This window comes from Arvicanthis niloticus, chromosome 17, assembly GCF_011762505.2.
Source record: "Arvicanthis niloticus isolate mArvNil1 chromosome 17, mArvNil1.pat.X, whole genome shotgun sequence".
In the NCBI taxonomy this organism is placed as follows: domain Eukaryota; kingdom Metazoa; phylum Chordata; class Mammalia; order Rodentia; family Muridae; genus Arvicanthis; species Arvicanthis niloticus.
Window position 1 is genome coordinate 43345632 of NC_047674.1, and position 21753 is coordinate 43367384.

Sequence of the window (21753 nt, forward strand, 5' to 3'; positions counted from 1 at the left end):
CACAGTAGAAACCAGAAACCAGAAAGGTGTATCCATTATTTTGACAGTGTATTGTAAACAGAGTGAAAGACTGCAAGGAGTTTGTCTGTCTGTTTTGCTTTATGAATCTAGCACACACACGTGTGTAAATCTGCCCATTCTAGTTCACCTCTGAGTGATTTGGTCTGGCTGGTTTTGATGATTGTGTTGTCCACCTCTAAGAAGAGTTCAGAACTGCAGGTTGATTTCATACAGCATAGTTCAGGTTCTCATGATTGTGAATTACCTGGCTTTCAACAAAAAGATGTCAATAAAAAGGACAGACAATTATAGCTTAATGATCCTCAGGAAGATGGCAATTGATCCAAGTTATCCAAAAGCATGGGAAAGATTCTGAAAGAACAATAAGTATGTTGTTAAATGTTGGGCTGTTAGCTGACACATACATATTAGGTACAACTCATGATAACATAACACTGTCATGCTTATGTGTTTGTAGTATTTATTGCAATATTTCTAATATAAAGAATGTTTTTGAGATCAAGAAAAACATTCAATTATTTTTGTGTTATTAAAACACAAAATAGATAAAGTCTTGGTATCTTAGTTTAGATCAGGCAGGCTTTTGTTTTCACTTCATACTCATCAAACACACACACACACACACACAGAGAGAGAGAGAGAGAGAGAGAGAGAGAGAGAGAGAGAGAGAGAGAGAGAGAGAGAAGTCATGTTGCATTAAATGAATAAATACATAGACATGTTTATAGTTAATTGTTTTTCAACCCTAAGCAGCTTAAATACAATTGAATAAAATTCACATATTAAGAATATGACTTTCAAGCAGTATACTAAATATTTTATGTTCACTAACTTTACTAAAATACAAAGAATATCTTTATTAGGTCTTAACTTGATAGAACTAAAATAACTCAGAGTCAAAAAACATACATGAAAAGCTGTTCTATGCCATGTGCTCTATTAGACAGGGGCCACGTTTCTTCTGTCCATCTCACAATGTCTCCTTTATGTGAAATTCAGAAAGAGTAAGATATTCAGTGTTCCACAAACTGTAAGCAATGGAGCTGAGATTTGAAAAAGGCTTTTCTTAAATCTGTGGTCTTCTTACTCTGTGGTCCTGGCATGTGGTTTTAGAACAGTGTGCACATTGCTTCCTTACATTTTTTTTTTCAACCCAGTGATGGTTAGTAGGGCATCCCAGTGAAAAGTGTAATGACTTAGGTGGGTGGCAGAGCTGAAATTCAAAGCACATTAATTAACTCTCATGCTCTTTGTCTGCTGCTTCTGCCAAGTGAAGCTAATAGCTTCTCAAAACTTTCTTATATCTCCAAACGATAGTTTAATTGGAATGCACATGTTCTCTCATACATAATTATTCTACTGATACTAGAATGTGTTCAGTGATACCCATAGAAACATAATTGGACTTATTTATAAAAATGTTTTCTCTAGAAAGTCTACATGTTGAGTTGATGCCTCAGACATTTTATTTTCTTTTTCTTTCGTATTATTTATTGATTATTCCATGAATCTTGGCATCTTGAAGCAAATATAAACATACATTATTCTCTGATAATTTTATGGATCAGAAACTGTTTTTTTTTTCCTTCTGAGTGTCATCCCAGGTTGATGGTCACTGTACTCCATGCTTGATCCACTTCCAAAGACACACAGAGCTGGATTTAATGCTAAAAATATATATTTTCTTCTAAAGGCAGCTATCTCCATGATACTGTTCGTGTGTTCTTAGCATACTGCAGCTAGCCCTTACCAGAGCGAAGGATTCAAGGAACAAGAAGGGCAGAGATGTATTTATGTCCTAAACTAAAATAATACACCTGCACTAATTCATGTTAGGTATCCTAATTCAATCCTAATTCACTGGAGAAGGGACCTGTATATCAGTGAGTTGGGGAACTGGTAGGAATGTGAGAGACTGTCTGCCACATATATCAGGAGGAATAACAGTATTCTCTCACTTATTCAGCTTTATACTTTAATTTGGTATTTGATGTTGAAAAGAATAAATATGTTAATGTGATTTCCAAACCAGATTTATCATATAATAGCCAAGTTGGCTGTAGCACGTTACACCTGAACTCTTCTGTGCTTTTGTGACAAAACTTGCAATTTTGTCTTTCAACATTGATTTATGCGGCATATGGTCATGTGTACTTTAATCTCAAGAAGCCAAAAGGCAAAAGCAGACATATCTCCATGAGTTTGAGGCCATTCTGTCATGCATAGCAAGTTCTAGGACAGTCTGGGCTACAAGAGACCTTGTCTCAGAAAATTATTTATAAATATCTGTATTGTCTGTATATGGTGTGCGTATGTGCACGTGCATATGTGTGCGTGTGCACATGCACATGTCTGTGTGTGCATACACATGCTATACCTGCCATTGTTCATATGTAGAGGCCATAGGGCAACTTTTTATAACCAGTCCTCTTTCTACCATGGGTTCCTTGGGTTCAGCTAAGGTCAACAGGCTTGTGAGACACTTTTATCCACTGGGCCAAATTGAGCCAAAGTTCCAGGCCCAAAACTTTATGCTCTTAGTTGCCAAGCAGATAGATAGCTTGGCATTGAAAGCTCTCCAAATCTTTGTTTCCAACGTTTCTCCTTTTCTTATATATTTTCTGTTATTTTCTCTGAGAGAGTGTACCTCTCTGGGAACTAAAAATGTCACTAAGCCCCAGAAAGTCTATTAAAATATGTAGTTAGGAATCTATGGATGTTTTCAGTTTCACAGAAAATTTACCTACATTTCCCATTATGTCTTCCGGGAACAACATAAATGAAAACCTTAAACTTGAAACCTTAATTAATTAGCAGACCCCTTCCACATTACCCACATTTCCGTATCCAAACTATACATTGTGTTCGTGCTATATGATGACTTTACTGTACTGCTTTGTATCAGAATCTTATTTCTTTATGCCTCATATTTAAAAACTCTGAAGAAAGAACGCTAGGATAAAATTCATTGTAAAAGCGAAATTATTTTCATACAATATATTTTTTCAACAAAAAGACTTATTTATTTTTTTATTTATATGAGTACACACTGCAGCCATCTTCAGACACACACTAGAAGAGGGCATCAAAATCACATTACTGATGGTTGTGAGCCACTGTGTGGTTGCTGGGAATTGAACTCAGGACCCTCTGGCAGAGCGGTCAGTGCTCTTAACCACTGAGCCATCTCTCAGGTGCTTCTCATGCAATATATTTTGATCCTATTCTTTCTCCTTCCAGATCCTCCCCATCTTCCTATCCATTCAGCTTCATGTTCTCTCTCTCAAAGAAAAGCAAACAGCAAACAACCTGAAGAAAAGATAATCAAAACAAACAAATGAATTCCAATAAGACAAAAAAATACCAAGGCAACATGCAACTTCCACCTGGCTGAAACCCCACAGAGTCTGTTTTGGGTTAATCCACTACTTCTGCTCCAAGGCCTGCACTGGAATGTGGTTGAAACTTCCAGTGACATTCCTTTAGAGAAAACTGAGTTTTCCCTTTCCTATCCATTTCCCATCCATCGCAATAGTTTTCTGGTTAGGAATGTAACTATACATCCACTGCCCTTTCTCAGTGCTGGAGTCTTTTGTCTTCTTTGTACCTGCACAGGTACTGCGCATGCTGTTACAGTCTCCATGGGTTCATATGGATATTGGTCCTGTTGTGTCTGAAAGGCACTGTTTCCTTGGAGTCATTCGCCACCTGTGGCTCTTACAATATTTCTCCCTCCTGTTCATCATAGGTTCCTGAGCCTTAATGGGAGCGTTTTGATAAAGACACATCTCTTAAGATAAAATGCTCTACGGTCTCTCACTGTCTGCACATTGTCCAGTTGGGGCGTGTGTGGTCTCTCTGTTAACCCCATCTGCTGAAATAAGAAGACTGTCCTGGTGAGGTTTGAGTGATGCATTAATCTAAGATTATAGCAACATGTCTCCAGGAGTCATTTTATTGCTCCTTTAGCTGAATAATACTAGTAGGCTTTTTCCTAAGGACCATGACTTATCTAGTGTCAAGTACTTGGTCACATTAGCTGCGTTCGGTATGGATTCTATCTCAGTGAATGAGCTTAAAATCCAATTTTTAAAATGTGATTATCTACTGCCATGACGTTTGTGCCACTGTTGAACTAGTAGTCACTACTGTAGGTCCCAGAGTCTGTAACTAGCTGATAGTGATGATTACTTTTCCCCTTCAGTATCAGGCAGAGTAGCTTCTCGTACAATGAATCTAGTCAGCAGGGAACAAGCTTACTTCTCCATGTTCGATGACTTAACTAAGTGGCGTCTTCAGTAACCAGGCCTTGCCATCAGGACAGATAGCTCAGCCCTTTAAGGCCAAGGCTCACAATAAGAGCATCAAATTATTTTTGATTCTTCCAACACTTCTAATTTTTCAATCAAGTAAAACACATTCACAGTAAGAAAATTAATAATCAGAAAATATTATCTTCACCTGTCTCCTGTGGTATGAACACTTAAGATTGATGAATAAATGAATATATTAATTAATTTTTAACCACTCGTACATATAAAGAAATGATAGAGAATATATTCATGTATTACTATCAAACAGCTTATGTGGATTCTGGGTTCTAATTGAATATGCTATTTATAAAAAGTATTTGGCTTGATCTTATTGAGCAATGTAATATCAATATAATAAAAATAAATACCTGGAAGGTATTTAATGTCTTATACTTCATATTTCTACTGTGATGTGTCCAAAAGACCATTTAATAAGAAATTAGGATTTGATATGTTTCTATACAATGTAATGTGATCAGAGTATATATTATTATTTCGATTCTATAATTTAACTATGTAAATATTTTAAATGTTTTGTTCTAACACATGTATCTACTTAGAAATCTGAAACTATAGCTAGAACATGTAATTTATTTACAGCCGGCTAAACAGACCACCAGTGGAAGCTGGGTAACTTTTGGAGGTCTCATTTCACAAGTTATTATTTTCAATATATCCAAAAATGAAACACATCTCTCTCAGCTATGGCATTATCATATTGATGATAAGTCAACACAGTTCTTCCAAATCTCCTGAAAATACAATTGAAATATGAACAACTTTCATCAATTTTAATTGAACTTGCTCATATCGCAGTGGGATTTTCCTTTAAATATGTTAGAGATGAGAGTACTTAGAATTGCTGGGGATTCATGTTGATTTTGCTAGACATACAGATTTGTAGAGCCATTTTGGTGCTGAAGGAAGACTTGAGGTAAAAGAGTTTTAATAAGCATCTGTACGGTGTGCATCTTCTGTGTGTCTCTATGGCTGCGAGACCCTGCAGACCAACTGTGGCTGACTTTATGTACAGTCAGAGGTACACCATTATGGATGGCACTGAAGCAATTAGGCAGGAACACTCTTCTGGGTTTTTCCTTCTCACAAATGGACAAAAGATGTTACTGAAATGTCTAAAAAAAAAATCCAGTCTTTAAAGTGATAATGGACAATTAGGTCTTTCTTTGTATGTGATGATAATGTGGTTTGATTTCACCATATTTTTTTTTCTGCTGCATTTTGCACACAAGAGTCTCATCAGAACAATGGAGTGTTTGGCCAAATATTAGCCAAATATAAAACAAACAAATAAACAGCAAAACTGAAAACACTTTTGTATATTTTTGACCTAGATTAGTATCTTCCTTTGTTGTTCTAATGTTCAGTTAGAAACAATAGTTTCTATTCAATAGGACAACAATGGCTTCTCACAAGGTGAGGTGGGGAAGATGGGGGGACATCAAAATCTCTGTCCTAGAGGCCCACATGCCCTAGTTTCCAGCATCTCATTCATTCCAGAATGAAGATTTTATTTCAGAACATGCAGGCATTGTAAGTTACCATTTGAAGCCTTTTCTTGCTTTAGGCAAAGGAGAAAATATACAGATTAACATTGTTACATAAAACTGAGAAACTGGGAGTGAATCAGACCTTGAACTGGTACATTTTGAAGAATGCCAAAAACACACGGAATGAATGAGCTGAGAACATGTATATGAATGGAAACCTGAGAGGACGAACAAGTTGCAAAGGAGAGCTCTCAGAGTCGGAAGTTCAGTTCCGGACAGGGCTGTCCTAGGCACATGCTCATGAATGCTTACGATTAGATCATCGACCAGCATGCTTTAATCCTGACATAAATCAGGTGAGACCCTTGTTCAAGTGAAGAATTTGATTCAATAGCAGCTGATGGTGCCCAAGATTGTGTTTTTAGGAAGATTAATGTAGAGCTCCTGTTTGGTCCTTGGGCCGCAGTTGGTGTGGTTACCACTTACTAAAATTAAACTCTCTTTGATCCATTCGTCAGTGTACATACAGTTCACATACTTTCCACACAGCATACTTGGACTTTGTGATTTGTGTTTACACTCTTACAGTGTTAACACTAGTAAACTGGAGATCGAAAACTAAAGTGCCAAAGCCAACGGAAGGTATTTGTCCTAGCTTATTATTTTAAATATTTTCTACGTTTTATAGTATATAAAATTCATATTGTATAAAAGTATATGAAATGCCAGAAGAGGGTGGCAGATCTCCTGGAATTGGGCACAATTGGTAGACGCCATGTAGGTGCTGGGATTCAACCTCAGGTCCTCTAGAATAGTCAGTGTGCCCGGTCACTGGGACATCTCTCTAGCCCCCTATTTGTTTGTTGTAGTTTACCAAGACTTTGATACCATCTAGATAAATGCTCTATAGTATAAATTTCAAAGTACACAGCACTTACTTGAATAAGTTTGTGGTTCAGTTTAAACTGAATCTTAAAATAAGGCTACTTTTCTTCAGTGTGGTTAATAACTGAAAGGAAATAATGGCCTTATTAAACCCAGAATTCGTGTGACCTTATTAGGTACAACTGCATCATGCAGCTAGACAAGTAAAACTTAGGAGACATTATTTCTGGGTCTAACATCTGCTCCTGTTCATATTTCCACCAAAATAGATCATGGATCAAAAGCAAGGAATCTAGTTCAGACTGGTTTTGTCCGACTGTTCCATGATGGGAAAGAGGGCATGCAAACTAAAGAACACCAATTGAGTTAAAAAAAAAAATAGATCGTTAACCTGATTCAGTCATCAGCTGTCCCTGTCTAATTGTAGTAAAGAATAAAATAAATACATCGTGTGAGCAAATGATTGTTAGAAATAATGCATCTGAAGATTACTGACCTTTCTTTTGTCAACCTTCAGGTCACCTGTGGTCTTCCCCATGTGACCAGATTACACAGTTGGTCATATATAGCAGTGAGAACAAACCTCTAGATGACAGCTGGAGGCTACATTAAAAGAATTGCTAAAAGGAGAGCTATCACCTCCAATCTTCTCTCTGGCGGAAGTGTGGGGAATTTCAGTTCCAACACTTCCTATATATATTTAGCGGCGTTTAAATGATTAAACAATACTTCCGTCAGGCCTGTACCCTGTTCTTCATTTCAACATAGTCACCCAACAAAGAATTTTCATTTACAGCTCAGAATAGTGGTTTATATTTGAGTGTAATTTACCACTGGTTCTAAAATAGGATGTGTTATTTTTGTAACTGGGATTAAAAATATAGAAAATGTACCTCAATATGGAAAAGTAATTATAGAATTCGGATTCTTTTGAATTGCTATAAAGTACAATCTGAGGAGGGGGCATAATTGGGCAGAGGAAAGCTGCATACGGGTAAACACAGAAAAGGAAAACACATGTTGGTTAAACTTCCAGGCAGTACTGTGGCTACTGGCGGGGAGATTGAAAGCAACTTTCAATGTCATTAGCATGAACTTGTGGAGAAATCTCCTAAACTCTACCATCTATTTATTTATTTATCAGTCATTTATTTATTATCCAGATGTGATTATGTGGGTACCATAATGTGCTCTGTGTTAGGGAAAAGGGAGAGAAAAGAAAGCCTTTTAATCTACAGTAAGCGAGTCAGGAAGAATACAATGGTAGACAGAAGAGAATTTGAATACATGAGAACTGAGAGAACTCAAAGTTCTGACTCTAAGGGATTAAACCAAATTGGTGACGACTGTTCAATAAAGTCTTCCTATGAAAGATCATATTGGGACTCAGGGATGCACACACACTAGAGGAAAAGGCATGGTGATGAGGTCTATGCTGGAGAGGGAGGGGACATAGGAAGGGAGATAGGAGAGAGAAGATGGAAGCAGAGTCTGACTGTGGTGTTTAGAGGTCAAGTCATTAGGGAATAATTAAACTTAGTATGTTCTTTAGAGCTGTGACTCATGGCATCATCCTGGGAGACTTTAAGAGAAGGAGTAAATAGAGATCTTCATAGATACTTGTCCTTGTTGGGCTTTGTGCTGCCTCCAAGACCACCAGCAGGGAAACCCTACAAGATCGGACCCTTTGACTTTGAACCTCCAGAATCATGAGCCAAAATGAACCTTGTGTCTTTATAACTGACTTTGTGACACTATGTTATTGGCAACAGAGAATGAAGGAATGCAATATGCTTGGTGGGCGGGGGAGCTATGTGTAAATAATTTAGAAGCGACAATAATAATAATTATAATTCAGAAGCAACAAATGTTTCTGAATTAAAGAGAAACAATAGATTGACTTTGTAGTTCTTCTTGCAGTGTCCTTAACCCCTCTCCTTTGCTCAGTTCTATCTCTGACTCTTCACAAGGCTTTCCAGACTCTGACTGATGCTTGCTTCTGGGTCTCTGTATCTGCCTCCATCTGCTGCTCTCAGGAGACAGTTATGCTGGGTTCTTGTCTGTAAGCATAGCAGAGTGTCATGAATAGGGTCAGGGGTTGCCTCTCTTCCATGAGATAAGTCTCATGTTGGGACAGTCATTTGTTGGCTATTCCCTTATTCTCTGCTCTACCTTTATTTCTACAAATCTTGTAGGAAAGACACATTTTAGGTTTTGTGGGTAGATTGATGTCCCTCTCCCTCCCTTAGAAGCCCTGCCTGGCTACAGGAGGTGGCCACCAGTCTCCAAATTCCCCTCTGGTAGGAACCTCAGCTAGGGTCATCCCCATAGACTATCCTCCCCTTCCCAGACCTCCAGCTAGTCACCAGAGATGTGCGCCACCCCCTCACACATTTCCAGTCTCAGTCCCAGCCTTCTCCCCACCCCTTCTCACATCAGCTAAAAAGAGAGTTTCTAGAAGGAGAAAACAGAATAGCCCAGAAACATCATGGACTCAATTTTATTCATGCGTTAAGAAAACTTCTGTTTGTATAAGTCTGTAAATAGAAGTACTGCATTGCATTCTGATCAGATTTCACCCTAACTCCTTAGGATATACTGTAGACTTCCTTCCTTCCTTCCTTCCTTCCTTTCTTCCTTCCTTCCTTCCTTCCTTCCTTCCCTCCCTCCCTCCCTCCCTCCCTCCCTCCCTCCCTCCCTCTCTCTCTCTCTCTCTCTCTCTCTCTCTCTCTCTCTCTCTCTCTCTCTCTTTGTCATATAAGATGCGTAAAAGAAATCCATTTTTGGAGACCAGCAGAGCGGAGCATAGTAGCATCTGAGGAAAATGTCTTGAGAATAAGATTCTGTGATTTCTGTCTGATTATTTTCATCCTCTGCCTCACATTTCTCATTTATTTCTTTAGAAGGGTCTCAGGGATGCTCATGAGTGCCCCAGCTCCTATTCTCAAAACATCTTTGTCTTATAGCATAAAAGGCATACGTGGAGCCCTAACTTGACATATGGAGACACTCACTATGTAAGAGTGTTCTAGGGCCTGGTAATAGTAGTTTGGAGGTGCATGGCCAGCCTGTGGAGGCTCCTGTTGATGGCATGACCAAAAACCTAAGAGTGATTTGTTACTGTAAATGAAAGTCAGTCTGCATTTTTCATGAAGAAAAAAAAAATACAAAAATAAACAAATAACATACATAACTCTCTAAGCTTGCCAAGTTTGAATAACTAGCTGTTACCTTTTTAGGGTTCCTCTCTTTTCCTTGCCTGTCTTAGAACCCCTGTACTGTTTTCTTTCTGCCACGACTGCCTTGTTACTTCCTGTTCAGTAACCTCCAGACTGAAGTGGCACAGACAAGTCATACCTTCTGTGATGACTTCCACGGCAGTGTGGGGTGATAGATGAACAGTTTGCTCTCTGTGTGCCACTGAAGCTGAATCCCACGGGCTCCTCTTTCCCGGCCAAGTGACATTTTAAATTTATAACTGTGTTATATTGGCTGGATTATTATTACTGCTGTCCACATATAGGATCATAATCTGCCATGTGCCCCCTTTCAATGACAGATTCCAACAGTCATCGTCTAACTCCAAAGCTGTCAAATTCTGTTTCTTGTGTCTTGCATGGTGACTTGATTTCTGCTACTGTTATAGTCATTAAATACAAACAACTAGACAAGTAGTAAGAAAGAAACCCTGTGATTCTTGCCTTATAGAAAATGGCTCTTAAGGAGAGTTTGCTCCCTTATCACATTTAAATAGTATTCAGAAATGCAACTTCTTCATTTCCCCATAAATATAACAAACATGACAGCAAATATAGATAAAATATTAAGTATAAAATGAATAAAAAAATTAATTTGGTGTTCGGTAGACACAAACATCTGAGAAATAAAAAAATAATAATAATAAAGTGATCTCCTGACTAGCATTTTCAGGATGCATGCTCAGTAGCTCATAATTATTTTCTTCTGGCTTGTGTTTCTTCACCGCATGGGTGATTCAGTTTATTAATAAGGTGCCAAGGAAAATACAGGTGCCACTTTAAATTTCAGAGAAACAAATGACTAATTTGACAAATTGACTACTTTTGTTACGTCTCAAATTTATTAACCTACCTATTTTAAAACATTACACGATCCTTATGTTAAAACCTAATATCCTCTTACAGATGATATAAACATGCCACATTTAGTTTATCTGAAATTCACATTTGATTAGTTGCCCTCAATAGTTTTATCTATCTGACGTAACTACTTATCGATCCGAGCAGTTTCTCCTTTGTGGGGTTATTCACAATTAAAAGACATGTTAATAGAATAAGAGTTAAGATATTTTTTAATCGTATTTCTCAGACCAGGAAACCAGTAATTTTTGTGTGTGTGTGTATGTGTGGGTTAAGATAAGGCTTTTATCTGGATTTGCTCTGTACTTTGGCTTTAAAAATATTCGTTTTACCTTAGGAAACTTGGCTAAATCACAGGACTGCTTCTTCATTATCTGAGTCACTATCAAGGAAAGAGAAAACTGTATCAAGAGAGTACAGAATTCTAGGAATTTGAACCTGAGAGAATGTTAAAGACTACTTGAGTTTAAGTGATTTTTAAAATTAGCATTAAAGAACTGAGTCACAGATTTGGTACTAAGTGAATCAGCTGAGACTGATTCTTTTCTTCCAATTTTAGGACTGTTGGTTGACAGGTATCTAGATGTGACAGGGTGTGCTTTCTCTGCTATCAGGCAATTATGAAGCATAATCGTTAGGTAATTAAAAGAAAGAAATTAATTGAATTTAGTAACTCTACGGTGCACTGTGTTGGGCATTATGGACCATAAATAACGCTTTCTGATATAGCCTTAATTGGTGACTCAAAGTCAACAGCTCCCATAATCAGCCTATAGGAACTAGACTGGGAGTTTCTTTGGTCAAGTTGGCTACCTATGCATGACTCAATGTCTTTATCCATATAAAGGTTTTTGGTGATCATAGTTACATGACTGTGGAAGGATTCAGTAGAGACCTGTGTAGCAGGGTTTTTTTTGACTGTCCTGTTTGTGCTCCTGGCTGGTCAAAGGTGCACAGCTGCCCAGGAGATAACTCAGATTTGCTGAGTGTGAAACACACAGGCACACACACACACACAAGCTAATTTTCAAACTGCCTTATTGGTTCTGTGGCTGGGTTCTTCTAAGCCTTCTGCGGCTAGCGTGCCCTTACCTTTACTCCTAGCTCAACACCCAACTCCTCTAAATCTGCCGTCAATTTAGTTGCCCAGTTACCTTCTGTGAAACCCAATGATCTCACTGCCCAAGACACTGTCGGACTGCCCTTCCATGGGCCTCTTTCCGCATTTTGGAAGATCTCCTCTAGAGCTCGGAGTCGGTTTGGTGTCTCTCCTCCAACTGATTTTTCTCTTCCTCTCTCCCAGCCTGTGGGAACCTGGAAGTCCCGCCTCTTTCTTTTCGGCCAGCCATTGGCCACTGGCGTCTTTATTGATTTATTAAGAACTATGTGGGTAAGGACCTTCAACATCAGTAAACACAGATTTCGGATTAAATCAAAGCATAGGAACCACTCCTCGACAGACCTCAATAAAAAAGGAAAAACAAACAAAAGCAAGCAAACAAACAAACAAAAAACCCTTCTAATGTAAGTTGAATACTGTTAATTATTATTGTAGAAGGTGTTTTCAAATGGTTGGAGAATCAGTTTTGTGCATTCCCATAGGAGTAAATGCAATTAAAGATTTGATAGAATCTCTTGTATATTTTCGGTGATTTGAAAGATTCAAAGGAGAAACAGTATTTTATTCACTTTCTGCTTTCATGATTTTTCAAAGGCAATGGCTCCTCCTTCATTTATTCCAAACAGAGACAAATATTCAGGGTCTTCTATCTTCTTCCTCGATTAAGTCATTGCTGAGATACAGCGCAAATTTTTTTTCTCGTCTTTTAAAGATCAGTTAGGGAAAAAAAATACTCTCAATTGGAGGTTACTATTTGTATTTGTGAGGTTTTAAAATTATTTTAGAGAAAAATAATATATATTAAATTTTCAATTTTGTTTTGTTTTTGTTTTTCGAGACAGGGTTTCTCTGAGTAGCCCTGGCTGTCCTTGAACTCACTCTGTAGACCAGGCTAGCCCTGAACTCAGAAATCCGCCCACCTCTGCCTCCCAAGTGCTGGGATTAAAGGCCACTACTGCCCAGCTAAATTTCCATTTTCTTAAGTGACTTCCCAAGGGGCTCAGTTCACTCAAGGGAAAACAAGAAAAGGAGAAAAAGTAGCTTTACACTTGAATTCTGATAATTCCAATGAATGATTTATAACCAGTAAGGTTGATGATAAGTTTCCAAATTTAATAGCTATAATGGGTTAAATTTCCAAAGAGCCACCCGGGGAATGGACTATTTTGAACTTAATGACAACTGTAGATAGAAAAGTCCTAGTAATGCTTTTGAATTCTTGTTTCCTTGAATAGAAGATCTTGTGTCCTTTAAATTTAAACAAGGAGACAGCTGGTGTGCTCTTACTCAGTGGATTCCAACCCATTATAATATCCTGAAAGGCACAGAATAGCTACAGTTTTGTTCCTGAAATACTCAAACTCATGAAATCCTGCTAGCACTTTACGGCACCATGTTCCGGGTCCATTTTCTTTCTGTTAGGTTATGGCGTGGCTGTGTTGAAGAATGTGTGTGAGTTCCTGGTCCTTGGTGAGAACCACAGCCCACATCAGAGAACCCAAAGTAGTTGGAAAGTCTGAATTTCCAAGTTTGCTGTCAGGAAGGCCTGTGATAATTTTCAAACTATCCAGCTGGATTTGGGTGAAGGAGTTAGTTTTTTGTTTTGTTTTTGTCTTCCCTCCCCTGCTTCTATGGGGGTGTTCCCAACCAACCAAGGAGTACACATGGAGGGACCCATGGCTCCAGCTGCATATGTAGCAGAGGATGGCCTTGTTGAACATCAATGGAAGGAGAAGAGTTAGTTTTATAAGCACTCTAGTAAAGAGAAACCCAAGGGGATAACCAGAGCAACAGTTTTCTCATTTTCTACCAATACTAGGCGATAGTTTCCTTTGTATCCTCCGTGAAAGCCCTGTCTGCTTATACATTCACAGATCTGTGTATTCATTTATACCTTTCTGTCTTTACCCATGTATTTATTCATTCAGTATTCATTCACGCATGACTTGAGGACCAGCACTTTATTAAGGACTTGGAGAAACAAAGAATTGTGTTAGGTCCTGAATTTGAACTAAGGTTTTATTAAGTCTGCCACTGAAAAGAAAGCCAATAAAACCTTGGAAAAATTATTATCTGAAAACTGATCGTCTGCTTACTAGCACTGTGGCCTCTCCATGCATGGCATTTGATAAATAAATAGTTGTTCAAGGGACAGAGGAATAACTTATTATATTCTTCATAAAGAGCATAGGTTTTAGGTTTAATCCAAGCAGGGCTATCTAAATTAAGGAGCTGTTCTGGTTATCACTTATATGAAAAGTCATCCTTAGGCTTTAAATGGAAGAAAGGAACATGGGCTTTTCTAATGAAGTATGAGAAGGTACAACCTTTGTGTTTGCTGTTTGATCAATAAATACATATTAGCCTGAGCTTCTCCTTACCAACTAGACTTGTGATTAACATCACAATGACACCAGAAACAAGTCTTGTGATGTGTATAGAGTCAGGTGATGAATTCTATCTCCCTGGCCCAGAACGCTTCTCTGTCCTAAGCCCCTTTGCCATCTCAGTTGTACATTTGTTTCCCTATTCCACACCATGGTTTGGAGGTTGAGGGTGGGGGTGGCAGGCAGTTCATGTTGGCATGTGGCTGAGGTGGCAGGAGGGAGGATTTTAGCAGTTTGTGGGCGAGCGCTCAGAGAACAGGTGGTACTGGAAGAAGGAAATGACTGTCAGGATTCGGTGGCATTTGGGGATGTGTATCGGCAGGCATTTTCGCAAAGTAGGGTATTCTTGTTCAGAGTGTAAGAACGCTTCAGTGTCCTCAGAACGAGAGCTGCAACCCAGAATTTTAGACTCTCCAAGGCAAAGACTGTCAACTTGTCAGTCTCTAGATATAAAAGACCAAAGGTTTAAAAAGTAAAAGGACAGTCTCAGCCAAGAAACCTGTCCTCATAACAAATGGAAACTAATATGTCTACATCACAATTCATACTTCTGTGCCTCAAGGAACATCATTGAAGACAGAAGGGAGAGAGCCAGAATACAAGGAACCTGCTGAGAAACAATCTCTCCTAGAAATGGCTGCATAATTTGACCTAACAATGGCACTATGGATGGAAAGGGGCAGGGGTGGTCCTACAGGTTCCCACGCCTAGAGAAAGGACTCTAAACAAATGATGGTGCCTGCTGGGAAAAGGAGAATTAGTCTCTCCCAGGGCTCAGCTTCCTTATTGGTTGTTCAATACAGAATGGTCAGCCCTGAAATAATATACACACAAACCAAACAGCAGCAGACACCATAGGTTGTATTTTTTATATAGCTGCATACATATGTGTGTGACAATATTAACTATAAAAAAAAAGAGTGTATCAACCCGAACGTGGAGACATGGGAAGGGATGAAGTGAAGAGACTTGGGAGGGCCTAGAGGGAGGCCTGCATGGGAGAAGTGATGTTATTCTCTATCAACTAAAGACATATTTTTTAACAAGTGAGAACAGCAGGCAGTTTGCAGGATGCATTGATGAGGGTGGCTCCGGGGTTTTGTTTTATTTAAAGAAGTTTATCCAGGCCTCATTCACTTGCAAAACACAACCTTGTTTAACATCTGCAGCCTGGTAGGTTAAGAAAGACCCAGCAAGCACATACTATGCAGTGCTCTTCAGGACAAATGCCAGGATCAAATAAACAAACCTCTTATCTCATCAGAGCATCCTTAGACACCACATGCTATTGGTGTGTGTGTGTGTGTGTGTGTGTGTGTGTGTGTGTGTGTTTAAATCCTACCGGAAGGGGTAGGTAGAGGGTGTTTGTTTTGAGGTAAATGCTTTGGGCTGTTCAATAGCAGGACTTTTCCTGTTTCTGTTATCTCTGACAGTAAACAGTCTTCACCTCACTGCTGGTGGATTTGAGAAGCACCACTTGACTCTAATCAAATGAAGCCTGTGCAGTGTATTGCTTGTGACACATAGATCCTCAGGTGTACCTAGTAGTGTTCATCCCTTACAAAATGTGAGCACTGGGCATACACAGTGAAACAACCTCAGTTATCCATGGCCACCATGATCCCAGCTTCTGCAGGATTTGGCAAGGATAAAAGTTTTGATGCACTTGACTGTTGAACTAACAAAATGCAGATTGCCCTCTTCCAGTTTTCAAAAGACAGTGTGAGAATCTTCTGTATGCTGTTATTGAAGGCTGTTATTAAAGGTTGTTTTGATTATTATGAAGGTTGTTATTCAGGGGAAGGTTATGTAACAGAAATGTAAAAATGCTGGGTACAATAGCCACAATAACACAGTAAAAATGAAGGAGTTATGAATTAATAATTTTTTGTTACTTGTAAACACCTGCACATCAGAACCATTAAAAAAATAAAGAGAAAAAGCAATCACATTAAAACAAACAAAAAAAATGTATTCAAGCAAACATTTGCGATAACAAATTGTTTTGTTTGTTCATTTGTTTTTGTTTTTTAGTTCAGTGTACTGTCTAAATATAAGGACAGCCCTAAATATGCACATACAAGTAGCATTATACAGACTGATCAGTTTATATTTAAGAATATATATCTATGTCCATATATTCCTATGAATGCAACAACGATTAGTGAAAAGAGCATGAATTTGAAAGAGAGCAAGATGGTGTATGTGAGAGGGTGGGGAGGGAGGAAAGAGGAGGATCATGTAATTATTTTGTATCTGAAAAATTATATGACATAATAAGTCACGTAAATGTTCAGCTAAAACACAGGAAAGGGCCTCAAAGGCCTTAAATATGAAAGGTCAGGTTGAAATAAGACTGTGAGGTTGCAGACACTACACATTTATAAAGTCTCCATGCAAAACGGAAAGTGGAGGGTTCGTTTTTCATTTGTTTGTTTTTGTCTTGCTTTATATATTTTTTTTCAGACAAGGCCTTGCTGTAGAGTCCAATTTGGCTTTAAACTTGGACAGTCTCATGGTGCAAGTCTTCTGAGCAGTGGGATGTCAACTGTGAAGTTCCATTCCTGCTTAATCCTCCCTCCCCCATCTCAAAATGGTGTTTCGAAGCAATACTTAAACTTAAAACATTTATTGATCAGGCATACAAAGAGGAGTAATGGAAGCTGGTGACCGAAAATCCACAGTGGTGTATGTAGAGTTAGTGACAGAGTCTCTGCTGCATATCTTATCCCTCAAGGGAGCAGTGTTCACACTGTGAGTATCTTGGAGATAATGAGGACATCACCAGGATGCTCTGGGCTTTGGGCAACCTCCTGGGAAGGGAGTTTCTATGGCTCTCTGACATACTTTGTGTTGGGATTTCTTAAGTTTACCATAATGAGGTGTTTTCCAATTGCCAAGAGCTGGCTGGTCTGTGAGCAATTTTAAATGATTGTCTTGAAGTACCTCTTCTTCTGGTATCTTCCAACATATTTGTGTTTAACACAATAACTGTGATATGCTGAAAAACACTGAAGACAATTTCATTATGAGTTCATCGTGGAAACGCTTTCAATTTGACTCATCCTAAAAACCTTCAAAATATTAGAACAGTTTTTATTTGTATCCATTAATTCCCAGAAGCCATTATTCATTAAGTGCTTTCCAATAAGCAACACCCATGTTTTTAATAAGTGCTGATATGAGTTAGCAAGATTCCTGTTTGAATTATAATTGTTTCTTAACACTGTACTGTGCTGAATGGTGTCAGACAGGTATTGTGAAAGCCAATTGAACAATTATTACACAGCTTGGCATCTAAAACATTTTTTTTTCCTCAATCTCACAATAAGAAAAATGTAGTGTTTTCTAAGGCTGGACTTCCTTTGTAACTGATATCCATTTTGACAATCTTAATTAACTAAAATGCACTGAGGAGAGAGTCTGTGGACAAAGTGGTCATATGTTCCTTAGTGTTCAGCAGAGGCTGAATATTTCTAGAATGTTAACTATTGTTCTGATAGTGAAACATTCCACTCAAGTGCAGTACACTCATCATGCTTAGTCTCCCCACCCAGGACTCTGTGCAGTCCAGATTTGGGAGTAACTTGGAGGTAGTTCATTCTGGATCTATGATTAGACCAGTTATAAGTTTACATTTAAAATTTATATTTAGATTGTAGATTTAAAATTTATATTCAGGAGAGGTAGTAGACAGGGATCAATTTCAATGGTCTAAACGGTTTTTAGTTCAGTGATGATTTGCCAAATAGCATCTTTAATACTAACACGGGGATGCAGAGAATCTATAACACATTGACAACGGATATTCCTAGTAATAGCCTTTGGTAGAGAATAAAAGGGAAAGAAACACTAAGCTGCATAAATGATCACTATACTTCCTTAGCACATCAAAGTTGTCTACATTACATGTGGATGTTCATGTACGTGTATGTGTATTCTATGGCTTGTGTATGTCGGTCAGAGAACAGCATGGAGGACTCTTTTTTTTCTCCCTCACAATAAGAGTCAAAGAATAGATCTCAAATAATCAAGCTTGGCAGCAAGCCATCTTTACCCACTTAGCCATCTCACACGCCCTCCCCTAACCTTTGGAAAAGAATTCTGGTTTTGCATGCCTTTTCAGAGGATGCAAAACAGTACTGTTCATAGCACGAGCTCTTATTACTAACATAAGCAATGTTTTAAGGCACCATTTAGGATTTATTTTCTAGTCACTGCAGGATATGTAACAGACTGGGCTGGCTGCCTATCTGGACCTCAATGTTCTCATCTGCAGAATTATACTTGAGCTGAGATACATCTGTCTTCTGTTTGTGTCTTTTTCTCTTGCCATTTCCCTTCTGTGTGATTCTTTCCATTAGACCAGTGAGGAGAGAGACATTGGTGTCCAGTTATACTTCCTATGCACCTGCTAACAAGGACTCAGGGACAGCAGGAACAGGATGGAGCAGGTGGCCAGCATGGACTTCCCCAAGCAGCACTGAAAACAAACGGATGGCTAGGAAAGGCCTCGTGGATGCTGAGTCCTGGCATCCATGCTTCCTGTTGTGTTTTACCGATGAGAAATATTAAGTGCTCAGTTAGTCCTAGAGTAAGTCACAGAATTACTCAGACTAGAATTGGGTGCTTTGGGGGCGCATTATTTGGTAGGCGTAGTACCAGTTTGAAAGTGAGATCTGCAGTCTCTTCATCTGTTATTACTAGTACGTAAAGTTTGCAGGTCCTTTTGTGATAGGACGTTTGCGAAAATCATTACAATACCCTTTCATACTGCATAACTACTTGTCTAGCACACCCTGGAAGTCTCAAAAGAATTTAGCTAATAATAGATTATTTTCTTAAAATTCATCGTATTATTTGTCCTCATAGGTGTTCTTCTCTCTAATACTTTTTTTTTTTATCATTACACCGAAATATTTGACACAAGTTACTTAGGAAGAATAGGAAGTTTTATTCAGCTCGCCATTAGGGAGGTCCTAATGTCAAAATCAGGCATAGAACAATGATTCTCATTTGACCTGTGGAGAGGCATGTCATCCTCATGGGATTATCTCAGAAGCAATTGGATCCTGAGCCAGGATGGGTGGGGCAATGGGGTGGTGGTGGCCAGGGTTTCATAACAGCCTTCCTTCAGAACTACCAAAGAGGGCCTGGAGCACTGGATGTTCTTCCAGAGGACCTCCCAGAACTTACATGGCAACTCACAGCTCTCTGTAACTCCCATTCCAGGGGATATGACACCCTCATACAGACACACATGCAGACAAAACACTGGATATGCATGACAGAAGCCTAGTACGGTTGTCCTCTGAGAGGCTCTACCAGCAGCTGACTGAAACAGATGCAGATATTCACATCCAAGCATTAGACCAAGGTCAGAGATCCTTATGGATTAGTTAGGGGAAGGATTGAAGGAAACGATGGGGATGGAAAACCCATAAGAGGACCAAAAGTGTCAACTCTTCTGGACCCCTCAGAGCTTCCAGAGGCTGAGCCACTCCACAGGCTAGTTTGAGGTCCCCAGGCACATATGTAGCAGAGGACTGTCTTGTCTGGCCTCAATGGTAAAGGATGTGTCTAATCCTGTAGAGACTTGATGCCTCAGAGTGTGGGGATGCCAAGAGAGGGCATCCTCTCACAGGTGAAGGGGAGGATGGATGAGAGGAAGAACTCTGGAAGGAAGCCTGGGGGGATAACATTTAAGATATAAAGAAATAAAATAATAAATAAATAAACAGTAGATAAGTAGATAAATAAATAAACCCTGGCCTGTAAATCAGGCTAATGTTTATATAAAAATCAAACCCAAACTAAAATCACTAAGTATATCATGCAGAGCTATCTATTGTCCACCTTTCCTTAAGGCCCACCATTGTAAATTGCCACCCAGTAGCAAGGCCACTCAAACCCTATTCAGACAGCAATACACATAACTGTTCTAACACTTTATTTACTGAAATTCATCTTAAAATCAGATATGAATCTTAGATGGTGAAAATATGTGATTCGTTTTATTAATGCTGCTATGTTTTTTAAAACTCATAAACTATACTCAACTCTGTCATTTACTGGATTATTTTAGATATTTTAGGTGTTTCTTCCCTTGTGGATAAAATAAAATGGCATTCATTGTACATTTCAAGATTCTGCTGACTTTCTTCACACTCTGCTATTTCTTTGCATATTTGTGTGCATGTCCTTGTGTGTGTGTTCATGTATATGTGTGTCCCTATGTGTGTGTGTCCCTGTGTGTATATGTCGCTGTGTGTGTGTTCCTGTGCCTCTGTGTATTTTATATAATTCCAGATGGTCTGTATGCACATGGTTTTCCAGTGTTAGAAACAACAACCTACACTTGTTAATTTGGCCTGTTTTTCTGATTAGAATCACAGTCACTGGGAAATAGACAAATGCTTTCTAGTTTAAGGAAAGAAACTTGGATATTTTGTCATGCCTGGCAAAGTCAACGTATATAACTTTATGATCAGTATGAAATTAATTTTCTCTGTTTTTGAATACCGATGCCAGCAAATCATTCTAGACTTGTCCTTAGTTTTGAAAAACTCAAAAAAGAGTTTTTGCGATTCTATAGCGTTATAGGAAAGTAGTTTAATTGAAATCCTACAAAGTTGTCTGAACATATTTTCCCACTGACATCAAAAATAGAATGTCATTTTTATCTTAGTGTCCTGCACCGAATAGGAGATACTTACTCATTGAAATATCAGAGAAATAACATCCAGAATTTCTTTATCAGGTGATACATCAGTGTAGCTTCATGGAAGTTCATATGTGCGGATATTTGCTGTATTACCATGTTGTAAACGGCTAATTTTACACTTATTTACTAAGTCATGGGCTCATTTAGATTCCCCCATCCTGTTCAACCAAGTGTTAACGAATACACACTAACCTCTGCAAGCATACATGTTTATAGGGATGCATAAACCATATTTATCTATAGCTATAGACATGAATATTAGATACAGATGTATGATATAGGTATATATACATATTTGTATGTGAGTGTGTAGTTATTTTTTGTTGCTTATTGAGCATGAACTGAATGTTACACAGGCATAAAGCACCTTTTCCTTGTTTTTTTTTCTCATTTAATTCAGAACAGCCTAGCATAAAGGTTCTTTTTCCTTTATATTTAATAGAGAAGGAGTTGGGGCTTACAAGCTTAAGAGATTTGATTAACAAACAAAGCTTTCAGCTCTTAAAGCAAAGCTTAGCTGGCAGGGTGCTGACTCAAATTGTGGCTGATCTCAGAGTTCAGTGTTAGTTAAATATGCCTGGCAGTGTGAAAATACTCCAGTAAGTCAGCATAATTTTAAGATATTAACATGTATAATTCTGTCGTTATTCTCATCAAAACCTTACCAGATGTTCACT

The 21753-nt window shown here is 38.5% G+C and overlaps 1 protein-coding gene and 1 long non-coding RNA gene across 39 annotated transcripts in view; one reads left to right on the forward strand and one right to left on the reverse strand.

Moving 5' to 3' along the window:
* The window catches only part of Rims1 (regulating synaptic membrane exocytosis 1), a 468064-nt gene that overhangs the window by 133220 nt on the left and 313091 nt on the right, over positions 1–21753 (forward strand). The window lies entirely within an intron of this gene.
* Positions 3022–12132, reverse strand: LOC143434856 (uncharacterized). 2 transcript variants are annotated; one of them, XR_013104670.1, is made up of 3 exons: positions 12000–12132; positions 11178–11227; positions 3022–3330 (listed from the first exon to the last, which is right to left on the reverse strand). It is a non-coding gene; the product is annotated as an uncharacterized LOC143434856 (long non-coding RNA). The 2 variants fall into 2 exon arrangements; XR_013104671.1 differs by lacking the exons at positions 11178–11227; positions 12000–12132 and adding an exon at positions 10085–10178.